We start from the raw sequence: 12243 nt of genomic DNA on the forward strand, positions 1-12243 counted from the left end.
TCCAAAATGTTCTCCATTTTGAGCTAGAGAAAGAAGCATGAATTTATATTTCTATGAGTATGTTTAGCTTTCACTTTGTAATGTCCTCAGTTTTTCTTAAATGCCTCACATTTTATGTTGCTTTGCTCTCCTTTGTGGTTATGACATCTGGTCACCAGGGAAGAGAAGATTTATGTTTCTTGGCACACCAAGAGCAGTGATGAGCCACAACTTTGCTGATTAGGGGGACTGCATGTTTCCCAAATCACGTGCTCCCTCCACATGTAAATGTTTACTGTGGGAAATCCTAGGGGAACAGTGTAGAAACTGGCTGTTATACCAAGTGTGAGGTGTCACATCTTAGTTCTTGCATAGCACTTTTAATCCAGACAACATTTATTTTTTCCAGGAAGTGGACTGAGCTGAAGCGTGGGGGAGATGTCTCTTCACACCATCATACCTCTTTTTCTTGCCTGTGTGCTTTCACGTCAGTGCTCAGTTTGATCTGTCCTAGATGAGTCAGCATGTCATCATTGCTACTTTGATGGAGGCATGATCTCCAGCCCTATCCTCGTCACGACTTGGAAGCAAAAGCCTTTTATCTGAGCTGTGTGAAAACACATTCTGCTCAAGAATCAGATTGAGGCTTTGAGGCAATCAGGCAAGAGCAGCTCAGCCAAGGCTCTGGGGAAAGAAAATAAATGTTGCACTGAAGTATGATGAAATATAAATAACAAAAACAGTTCATGTTGAATAAACATCACACATGAGCATATGCCAAATGGCATATGAAGGGGGAAGGGAAGACACCCTATAAAACCTAGAGTTATTATTTCCCCTAGGCAAAACTACTAGGATATTTAAGACCTTGCTTGTCCTTCACAAACCTGAGATTGCTGCAAAAGAGATCTTGGCTGGCAAGTACGCCATATACCAGCACTTCCACGGCAGACATTGAGTAGCTTCCTGTTTAGCTGACATAATGCGCACATCCATTACCAGCCCCACACCAGCAAATAATTCACCAGGGATTGGTGAGTGATGCAAATTTCATAAGAGAGATGAGATAGCAGCTAAAAATATCCTTGCTAACAACCCTTTTAGGTCCTGCATGGTACAGATTTGCTTTTGCATGGGAAATATCTTCTTCTTTTTTTCAAGAGAGAAAAAGATGTTGGCAGGGGTAAGTTATAACAGTGTTTTTTCTTGAAAGGTTGCTACTAACTATTACGTCCATTCATCCAAATGTATGGAAGGAGGTTGTGTGTGGGATTTTTCCTGGCAACAAATTTAAGCAAACCAGGTCTTCTGGCTTCACTTCATGGTGTGTGTGGATATGGATGTCAAAGTATAAAAGGCTATTATCTAAATCTTAGGACTTACTGCAGGAAATTGCTAATCAGAGCTTCTCTTTCACTCTGCAGTGCCTGGCCTTGGGTGTTCCATGGGTTCCTCTTTGGGACAAGAGAAGGACAGAGAAACAGAAGCTGATTGAAAGGATGGCACCAAAAACTGGTCAGCAGTATGGGGAACACAAATTGTGATAAAAGCCTTAAGGATCAAGACAGATTTAGCCTTGAGGATAGCACTATGTGAGGGTTTATCCTTGGGGACAGTGGTTACAGGAAAACAGGGTTCAGTTGGACATTAGGAGAAACCAGTAAATGGTAAGTGCAAATTGAAGAAGGAACCAATTATGCAGAGGGATGGTGGTTTCATCTCCAGGAGACGTTGGATGATCCTCTGTGGTAGATCATCTAGCTCAGCAGGCCACCGGACAAGGTGTTCTCTGTTACTGTGATTTTAAGATACACAGCAGGTATTTGTATCACTTTTTATCTCCTGTAGGTGGACCAGATGATAATCAGGCTTCAATATGCTCCCAGTCTCTAATCACTAGGCTACATTTTGTTTTCTCTTAGGAAGCCAGCTGTTCTCATTGGTATTTGTGCTCTTGTGTTACCATACATGCTCTGAAGCAGTTCCAGTTCAGCAGTAGCCAAAGCTTCACCAAGAATTCTTGAAAGTGAGGGGAAACAAATATGATGCATACTAAAAATCTCTCAGCAAGCCAGCCATTTAAAACTGCCCCCTCCTCCAGAAGTCCTTTGAAGGTGTTCACTGGATTTTCCACATTAATCAGTCATGTTATTGCTGCTATTGTTGCCACCTCAGAAATCTACGGGCTTGTCTACACTGGCCATAGAAACCAGACTCACCCTGTTTCTGGTGTGTCCTCACAATGCCCACAGCAAATCCACTTTAAACTGTTTGTTCAGCCTAATGAAAAAGACTGTATATTCTGGAGTTTCCAGGAAACTCCAGAGTAAACTTGGGTGTGTTTGGATGTGAAGACAGATGAATTGGGCTGGATCCAGAGCAACCCAGCTATCTATGCATCTGCACACTCATCACATCATCCCATCCGCTTGGGTGTCATCACCACTGCCTCACTGGCCAAGGAGCTGCTGGCCATCGCTTCTGCTGAGGTCAGACTAGGGAGACCCAACATGTGATCAACAAGGAAAGAGTGTCTCGCTACCCCTTGTCATTGATCATATGGGCTCCCTGTTCTGACCTCAGGAGAAGCACCAGTGATGGCCAGGCTCTCACAGGGAGCTACTTGGCCTGCGACGCATCAGTCACAGCAGCACCAAGGGGAACGGGGCCAATGGGACAATGTGGTATTATATGGTGGCCCATCTAGACACATGTGGCAACATTGTGGTAATTGGGGCAGTTCTGGAGCATAATACTCTAGATTAAGGGGGTATTACCCTACCTCTATCAGACATTATCCTACCTCTTATCAGCTAGCAAGGCAGCAGTCTTGTGTTTCTATGGTATGTCATATGGGGGCAGCAGTTACAAATCCCTGCCACTAGGCTTTACAAGGATTTATTTTGCAAGGTGAATTCCACACTATGCAGAATGCTGGCCCCCAAAGACTGCCTTTGTTAAACTGTCTCATTTGAATACTCTCAGAGAACCTGATATGCAGAGGTACCTGTTTTGTGAAAATTATTGGGAGCTGTGCCTAAATGGCATATGAGACAGTTTTCTTGAGAAATGATATCACATAATAAATAATAAGGCAGGAGTTATTTCTCATTTGTTTCCCTCCCCAACTGCCTACTCGTGGTTTCCTTTCAAATCAGTCTGGTTGCCAAAAAATATAGATATTCCTCTCATTATGAGAGAGTATGTACCTACCCCCTTCCTTCCGTTCTCCCCTGCCCCCCCCCTCCAATAACCCTAGTTCAGCGTGTATGTGTGGGGAGTCTGTTTTTATGTTCTATTTTAAACTACGGAAGGACTGTAATTTTGTGGACTACAAACCAGAGACAAAATGGGCCTTATTTGTGTGATTCACCAGTTTGCTAAAAGAGAGCTTTATATCTTAGGCTCAACCTTTTGACCTGAGGGAGGGCTATAGAGACCAGAAGGCAGTGGGCATTTGTAAACCACTCTCTTTCCTGTAATAGCTAGGGAAATAGTAGGAATGTATTCAGGTCAGAAAGCATCTGGCAAAATGAGTTTACAACATTTTCATTCTTCTGTTCCTTTTGTCATTCATGGGCCTCTGAAATGATTCTATAACTCAGCCTAAAGCCATATGGTTATGATTTTTTGAAGGCCAGTCATAAGCCAACACTTTCCTTCTGGGAATTGTAATTCTTTCCTTTAATTTTTACCTTCTGTACAAACTGATCAAGGAAGGAGATGCACACTGTTACATGAAGCTGCCAAAATGGAATTAAAGCAGGATAGTAGTGTCTGTGGCTGTACCTTACAACATGATGCCTTGTTTGTCCTGTAGCTGCTTCGTCTTTCATCCATTCCTGCAGCCCTCATTTTTATTGATAGGCACAATCTGTCAATGCCTCCCAATTCTCTACATTCCCACTATTGATTCATGTATGATAAGTTCCTCCTGCTTCAGCTCCAATATACAGCCAGTCACATGGTGCAAGTGGAGATGATTATTTAGTTTAGTTTAGTTTAGTTATGTTATTTTGGGTGCTCCTTTTTTAATACCTTATAGAGTATAACTATTCTTTTACAGGTCTGCATTTCTAGGTGCTGGGCAAACAGTTTTTCCAAGAATGACAAAATCTTTTTCAGAACAGAAATTAACCAGATATTGGGGCCTGGAACTCTGGCCCAACTTCATAGGCGTTTATCACAAGGGAGGAATTTCTCTTATTTTTGAATAAAAAGAAAGTGGGCCAGAACACATTCATGTGAATTTGCTAGCTCAGCGAATTTACGTGAATTCGAATTGCATTCGAACTGATTTCCCATTGCCCCAAAATAGCTTGCCATTGCCCAAAATTGCATGTGATCACCTCTCACGCAATAATGTGAAACCCCATGATTGCATTCGGACTGACTTCCCATTGCCCGAAATTGCGTGTAGTAGTCTATCATGCAATAACGTTAAAGTCCATGATTGCGTTCGGATTGCCATTTGATTTTACTTCCAATTTCCCTTGTGTGATAAACTCCATAGTATCCACAGAGGGAGCCAGTATTGATTCTTGTATGACAGTGAGCATGTAAAGTCTAACAGTATTAAATTCCTTTGAGAGCAGGTTGCCTACACAAATGTAGATGTTATTACAGTATAGGTTCAATATAAGATAAGGCTTTTCAAATTAGAGCAATTTACTATCTCTTTTTTGTGTTTGGGAAGTAACCTGTGAGATAAAGCAGTGCCTGTAATTCACATCATTCATCATGAGTCGTAGTTCTGGTTGAATTGTTGTTCTGGAATTTGCGGTGGAGGGGAAAAGGTGCAAATAACACAACAGACAACCAATTGGCAGTAAAAAGGCCACAACTTTATTGAATATAATAACAAGAGATAAAAGAGAAAAGAGAAAATAGGGTTGTCCTGAGAGCATGAGGTCTGGATCCACCAACCCTTGTTGGTCAATGAACCAAACTGCCTGGTCACGGCCAGGCTTCAGGATGACAGAGGGGTAACAGGCTTATAGTGTGTACCACTTTGGGAGCCAGTTGTGCACATATGTGCATCTTCGCCCCATGTAATCAGGAACACTGAATCAATGCCTCCCCCACACTGGCAACATCACTAACCCTCAGCACCGCCAGGTCCCAGTGGAACTACCGATCTAGTGCTCCGCAGCACAGGAAATCACGTCCACCAGATCCAAGACCTATGCTACCTCCAGCCTTGCAAAGTTGTGACAGCATATCACCAACACTGGAAACAAGGGAGGGAGGGTGGAGAGCCGGCAAAAAATGGTGCCAATCACCAGTGCAGCCAGGTCCTAAATAGGTCAGCTGTCCAATAGGAAGCCAGGAAGCTGAGGTGGGCCCACCCCCACCGGCTTCCTGGCCAATCACAGGCTGCAGTCACCAATCCCAGGCCACTTTCAGCAACCCATGGAAGCCTGGGAGTTGGCGTTCAGCCCCAGGAAGTGGCCCAGCAGCCCGGCAGCCCCACAGCACAGCGCTTCCATCCCCAGGGCACCTGGCAGTTGTGGTCCACAGTGCACATAGACCAAGGGCTCTGGGAGCCGGCCAGCCTGTGGGGCCCGGAGGCTTGTGCCACCACCAGACCATTGAGGGACACCCTCCTGCCCTCCCCCACAGCAACAGGACCAACCTGGTGAGTTGGGTGGTCCCATAAATCAGCAAAGTATGGATATCTTCAGAAAAACAAAAGGTGTCACCCTAGCTGTAACACTGCTTGCAAATTGTGACATAAAATGAGAACTGGAATATCAAAGCCACCAAATTGGTTATAAAACCTATGCTCAAGAAAAAAGGTGTACAGTGGGCCTTCCACATTTGCTGGGAATAGGGCTGCAGGACCCTGTGAAAGTAGAAAAAATGTAAATGAAAAACCCACTATTTTATTTTACTTACCCCTCTAGGAATCTCTAGGTCCTTCATCACAACTCTATGAGCAACATCTGTCAGAGGTTGACCATACTGCTGGAGGAGCTACAAATTGATAGAGAAGTATTTTCTCTAGGAATCTCTAGGTCCTCTAGCATGACATGGAAGAATCATCCTGGAGGACCTAGAGATATTAATCAAATCTGTGAATAATCAAATCCACAAAAGTCAAAGACACAAATGTGGAGGCCAACTGTACTTTGTTTCCTCTTGATCTCCAGTCACTTGCTGAAATGGTATTGTGGTTTGAATGTTGGACAATGACTCTGAGAACCAGGGTTTGATTCCCAGCTCAGCCATGAAACCCATGGGTGACCTTGGGCATGTCAAATGCTCTCAGCCTCAGGGAAAGGCAATGGCAAACTTCTTCTGAACAAATCTTGCCAAGAAAATTCCATGATAGGTTTGCATTAGGGTTGTCATATATCAGAAACTACTTGAAGGAACACAACACACATACACATTGTTAGAAAATTCCATCTACTCAGGAGCTTTAATGACACTGTGAATGGGGTGGCCAGATAAGTACCTCTGTGAGTATAGGACAGGGATCGGCAACCTACGGCCCGCTGGCCGGATCCGGCCTGGTGAGACCTTGGGACCGGCCCCAGCCTGGTCCTGCCGCCGATTGCCGCCCCTGCCACAGCTTCCGCGCCGCTCCGGGCACCATTTTGAGTTCGGCCCCCCAGTTGTCTGCGGGATAGCAACCCGGCCCCCGACTCAAAAAGGTTGCCTACACCTGGTATAGGACAACTGAATGGATTTATGCCTACAGAATAGGTGAGTGAGTGTGAGAGAGAGTTGATTTGGGCCTGGAAGGAATGTATTCCTAACCGCAGTGGCTTTGTGTTCATGAGTTTAAGGTTGCTTGATTTAGTTCCCCTCTCAGTGCAATGATGAATGTTGATAGAACAGAAGAGTGTGGCCTCAAGGGGTGCTTTTGTGTGGTTTTGCAAATTATTATCATCACTATTATTACATGCAGAAACGTGGATTGTGGATGCTCTCTGAAGGTACTTTGCAGACCTTGCTCTCTCCTGAGCAATTTAGCCTTTCTTGCTTTTGAAGAGACATGCATAAGTAGGTTTTTTGTACAGTGCTGCTTCATGAAAATTAATAACATTGGAGATGTTTTGTGGTTAATACGCAAAGGACTGGATTTTTGTTTTGTTTTTTCCTCGGGACTTGATGACATTTGTGGAAAACTGTTTTTCTGTGAGGCTCTCTGGATGTCATCACCAGCAGCAGAAGAAACATCCAACCCTCAGAACAGGTGCATCCAGATTGATTTTAAAAGACCAGAAAGACTCTGATTTAGTTCCTGTTCCTTCCAGTTTTATTTTGGAGACCTATACATATTTTATTTATTCTAGAATATTTTTATCAGCTCCCAGTAAGACCAGACACTTTTTATACAAGTATCCAGGTCAGTTTATTTTAATCCAGTATAAAATTGGAAAGAACAGGAACAAAACCATGGACTTTTTTGTCTAGAAGTGTCCATACTTAACTTTTCAGGTATGCTGTCCCTTTATGCAATAGGTTGCAATGAAACATTATTGATATTTTTGTATTACTTGAAGAAGCAAATAAAATGCATATGATCAGGCTATGAAGTCCTGAAGTTACAGGACTGAAAATGAGTTCACATAGAAGGATTTTTGGGCTGCTGCCTTTTGCACTTTGCATGGCTTTTTTTTTTTTTTAAAAAAATCTATTTATTTAATTTCTGTGTTCCCATTCCTAAAATAGCTCACACATGTGCACAGAGGGAGCCCTGTCTTGGATCTGATCCAGGGCTCCAATTACCTTAATACGGTCTTTCATAAAACTCATGGGTCAATTGAAAGTGCCCCAAAGGAGGAAGAAAAATTGTGCACATCTATAGATGTGGAACTCATTCACTCAGTACAAGCCAGATCAAAAGAGAGCCAATAAATTTTCCAGATATGATGCTATCACCCTGTCCTGACAATTCAGCTTGTACTATACAAAGAACAAGATCAAAGTGTTAATACTGGCTGATATACCAAGCCTGCTATTTCAGTCAAATGTCAATGTTTTTTTAAGTCTCTCTTTTATCAGTTTCCAAATAGTAGCATAATATACAAATATAATATAAATGATAATAATAATAATAATAATAATAATAATAATTTGTTTTATTTATATACCGCTATTCCAAAGATCATAGCGGTGAACAGCAAGTAAGCTAATTAGCAAGTAATAATGTTGTTGTTGTTGTTGTTGTTAACTGCCTTTGAGTCAACTTCAACTCATGGTGACTCCATGAATATCCAAGACCCTCTGTCCTCAACCATTCTGCTCAGGTCCTGCAGGTTCAGGCCCGTGACCTCCCTGACTGAGTCAATCCATCTAGTGTGCAGTCTTCTTCTCTTTCTACTGCTTTCTACTTTTCCTAGTTCATTGCCTTTTTTAATGAGTGTCTTCTCATGATGTGGCTGATGTACGACAGCCTCAATTTATTAATCTGAGCTTCCAGGGAGAGCTCAAGCTTGACCTCTTCTTGAAACCATTTCTTTTTCTTTTTGACCATCAGCACCCCAGCAGCACATCTGAAATAAGTTGATTTTCTTTCTGTCAACTCTCCTCATTGTCCAGCTCTTGTGATAGGGAATACTATGGCTTGAACAATCCCAAGTTTAGTGTTCAGTTTTATATCTTTGCACTTAAGGGCATTGGCTAATTGTTTCATAATTGCCCTTCCCATTCCTAGCCTTTACATTATTCTCTCTCTCTCTCTCTCTCTCTCTCTCTCTATCTATCTATATATATATATATATGATTAATGGTTTAATATTGCAGGCCAGAAATAGGCACCTGGTTGATAAAATGTCAGAAACATGCTCCAGCCTCACAGGAGGGGCTTGATGGTTCTAAATGATTGATGGGAAACAATGGTCCAGAAACCATTTCGGCTCCTAAGGTACTTTTGGGGGGCCCTAAAGGAGGCTTTTAGAAACTCTAAATGCAGCCTACACCCTTGAGGAGATGGGAACAATCTTATCCACCAATGAATTACAGTCATTCCTTGGGATCTACAGGGGTTTGGGTCGAGGGTAATCATGTCCCATTGCCATAGTGAAATAGTGTCCTGTACATACAATAGCAAAACCTAAGTTTGTTTTCTGGAGTTTATAAATTTTTGCAATATTTGCAAGCCATGGATAATTGAATCCATGTATAAAGAATCTGTGAATAAAGAGGTCTGACTGTATTTTAGGCCCTGGGGAATTTTTCCAAAACTGGAAATATCTTATGGGCTGACCCAACATTGCCCAGTATAGCATCAGAGCTCTGCAAGTGAAACTCTCTTGTGTTCCCACCAGTCGTACCTATGAAGGTGGTGGACCTGAGACAAGGCCCCCTCTTGTGGATCTCAGGCACCAGGCAGGTCTATATTGGGAGATATGGCCTGTTAGATAGCCAAGCAAGCAATAGTGTGGCCTCACTTCTGTTGCACTGTCTGACAGTGCAGATCCCACAAAGCCACATGGCAGTCCATAGGCATTGTGTGTGTCACCTATAGACTGCCAGAGGGTATCTCAGGTGCCTATTTTCTGCCATGCAGCCAATCATCTTCTGTTCCCATTCTCTTCTGCCTGTTTTTTAAAATGAAGATAATCAATGATATTTGGAATTAAATGGCTGCTTCATTAATTAGAGAAAGAGAAAAGGTGTATTGTGTTATGAATCATTTCTGTTCTACTGCCCATGCAAGTATAGTCCTGAGACAGAATCATGCTCTGTGTCAAAAAGAATTTGATCCTTGAAATGTTTTGTCTGCATATGTGCGTTAACAGGTGATCATCACTGCAAAAGTGGTGAGCCTATCTTATCCAAAGAACAATAAGCCAGAGCTATATTTGATCTTCTATTTGAGCCATGCATTTTGGAGCAAAAAAGATTGATATAGAGATGAAGGGTCTCAGTCCATTAGTTGCTCACTTTAACTTGACCCAGCTGTAGCTGGACTCAAAATTGCATTAATGAGAGGGATGTGAAATGGCCTTCAGTAAAATGAACATTCCAATTATCCCTGTTAATTTACTATAGTGCAATGGCCACATTAGAAAAATGTATTTATTTTGTATTACGAGAGATTGCGGGCTGTATACCAATACGAGTAGGGATAAGGTTGATATTCTGAGCTTGGAGTCATCAGCTTGGTAAACTGATAAAGCATGTACAAGAAATTCTTCGCTAGTGCTGAATTCACCCAATACATTGATTCTGCATAGTTATTTCTATTTGTCTATGCATATTTCAGCCATGTATGTTTCCAGTGTTTTAACAGCCTATTGCTCATTCAAGTACAACCTGCAGATTAGATTTTCAGAGCTCTGAACTGTGGGAAATGTTTATATGCATTTCAGTATCTTTCAATCATTTGCAGCTTCCAATATTCTCCCTTCCTGGTGTGCTACAGAAATATTTCCTGCATAGCAGATGCTTCTTTACTAAAAAAACAATGTATCTCGGAGTAGAACATGTTGATTTAAGTCTTAATGGTCAACAGTGGCCCTGTTTATAATAAATATTGTTGACTGAAATTCAGCGTGGGGATTACAACTACGTAAGTGGACTCACATCTGCAGGAAATAGAACTGAACAATTTTGCAACATCAGTATTCAACAAGAGGCTACAGTGACATTAACGCATAGAATTGCCAGCAAAGGGACCAGTGTGCATTGGGACAAAACTGCATCAAAACCAATGTACATTAGGATCAATGTACAGCATCTACCAATGTGCATTTGGCAACCCCAATGCACGTTTGGACATTGACTAGGGAGTGCCAATGTGCATTGTTAGTGCACAGTGTGCATTGACTACTCTTCCCAGTGCCCTGATATGCATCTTCCCCATTTACTAGGGGAGTTCAGTAGCATTTCTGCTACATAGCTAAGTATGGATAAAGTTATGTAATACAAACTGTGTCAGTCAGCACACTACAAGACTATGAGGAGTTGACAGATTTATCCCATCTTTCCATTTCTCCATTCTCAGATTCTTGGATGTTCTTTCTTTTTGGTCGAATTACTGGAGGTTTACATAGCTAGTCAAAGGAATAATCTGATGGCTGACCTTGGAAAACTGGCTCTCCTGACTGGGAGGTTATGGGAGTTGTCATCCAAAATAAAAACCTGTTAAAACCATTGTCTTAATTTATACTGTCTAATAAATGTGGCATAGGATATTCCACTCAGTTATGTCAAGCAACAAGACAGCTCATCTTTTCCCACTTTCCATACAGCCTATGAGTTGAAAGTGTGTATCTGGACAGACGGGCCTTTTAGCACGTAAGGAATACATGTTAGGGTTGCCTTGGGGCGTCGCTTACAGACGCCCCGCAACGCTAGTACATATTCTGTATGTCAAAATGGCGGTGCCCTGTAGAGATGGACGCCACCATTATGATGTCACGGCCGTGCCACATCCAAACGGCAAGGTGTGGGCGTAATGTCTTCACGACGTGTCAGGCCGCTTGTGGCGGTCTAACAGCGGCACCGAAAGGAGCTCCAAAATGGAGCTTGTGGCGGCCGAACAGCGGCCCCGAAAGGAGCTCCAAAATGGAGCACCTTGTTCCTGCAGCCACCAAATGGCTGCAGAAACGAAGCCAGGGGAAAGGGGCCAAGTGGCCCCTTTCTCTCCTGGCAGAAGCTCCCCGGGGTGTCCTGGGGCATGAAGCCCCAAGGACACCCCTTTTTGGGATTAGGGAGAAGTGGCATTTTGCTGCTTCTCCCTGATCCCAAAAAGTGCCAGATTGGGGCCTTTGGGCTGCTGCTGTGGCTGCCCTGGCCCCAATACATGGCACAAAGAGGCGGTCTGTATCCCGCCTTAATTGTCCCAAATGGTGAGTGAAAAAGGAGGGCAGCAGGGGGTCAGGAGTTAAAGTACTGGGGCACAAGAAAGACAATGGAAACCAACAGCCTTTAGGATCATGGTAATGATGAGGGTTACATGAAACCTCTTTTCGAAGTCCCTTAAAACCATCACAAAGCCTCCCTTTGTATTGTGGTGTCTCCTGCTCTTCACCAGCCCATGTGAACTCATTCTATTGGCCATGTCTTTCAATAGTGATGGGATCAAAAGTTGGGAAACTCTCACGAGGCTTGGACACAAGGCATCATTTCCATGGCTTGGAATGGCATCAGACAGACTTAGTGGAGCAAGGCATTAGAGGATGTGACAGTGAGGAAGAAGCAGGGCAAAAAGGAGTTTTCCAGTTTGAAACCCTGTTTAAGCTATGTCAGCTTTGCTAGGACTTGCTCCTGCTTTCTTTCATCAGACAGGCTGAGGGAAGAGAT

Source organism: Sceloporus occidentalis, unplaced genomic scaffold, assembly GCF_023333645.1.
Source record: "Sceloporus occidentalis isolate IW3139 unplaced genomic scaffold, rSceOcc1.0.p SCAF_2, whole genome shotgun sequence".
In the NCBI taxonomy this organism is placed as follows: Eukaryota; Metazoa; Chordata; class Lepidosauria; order Squamata; family Phrynosomatidae; genus Sceloporus; species Sceloporus occidentalis.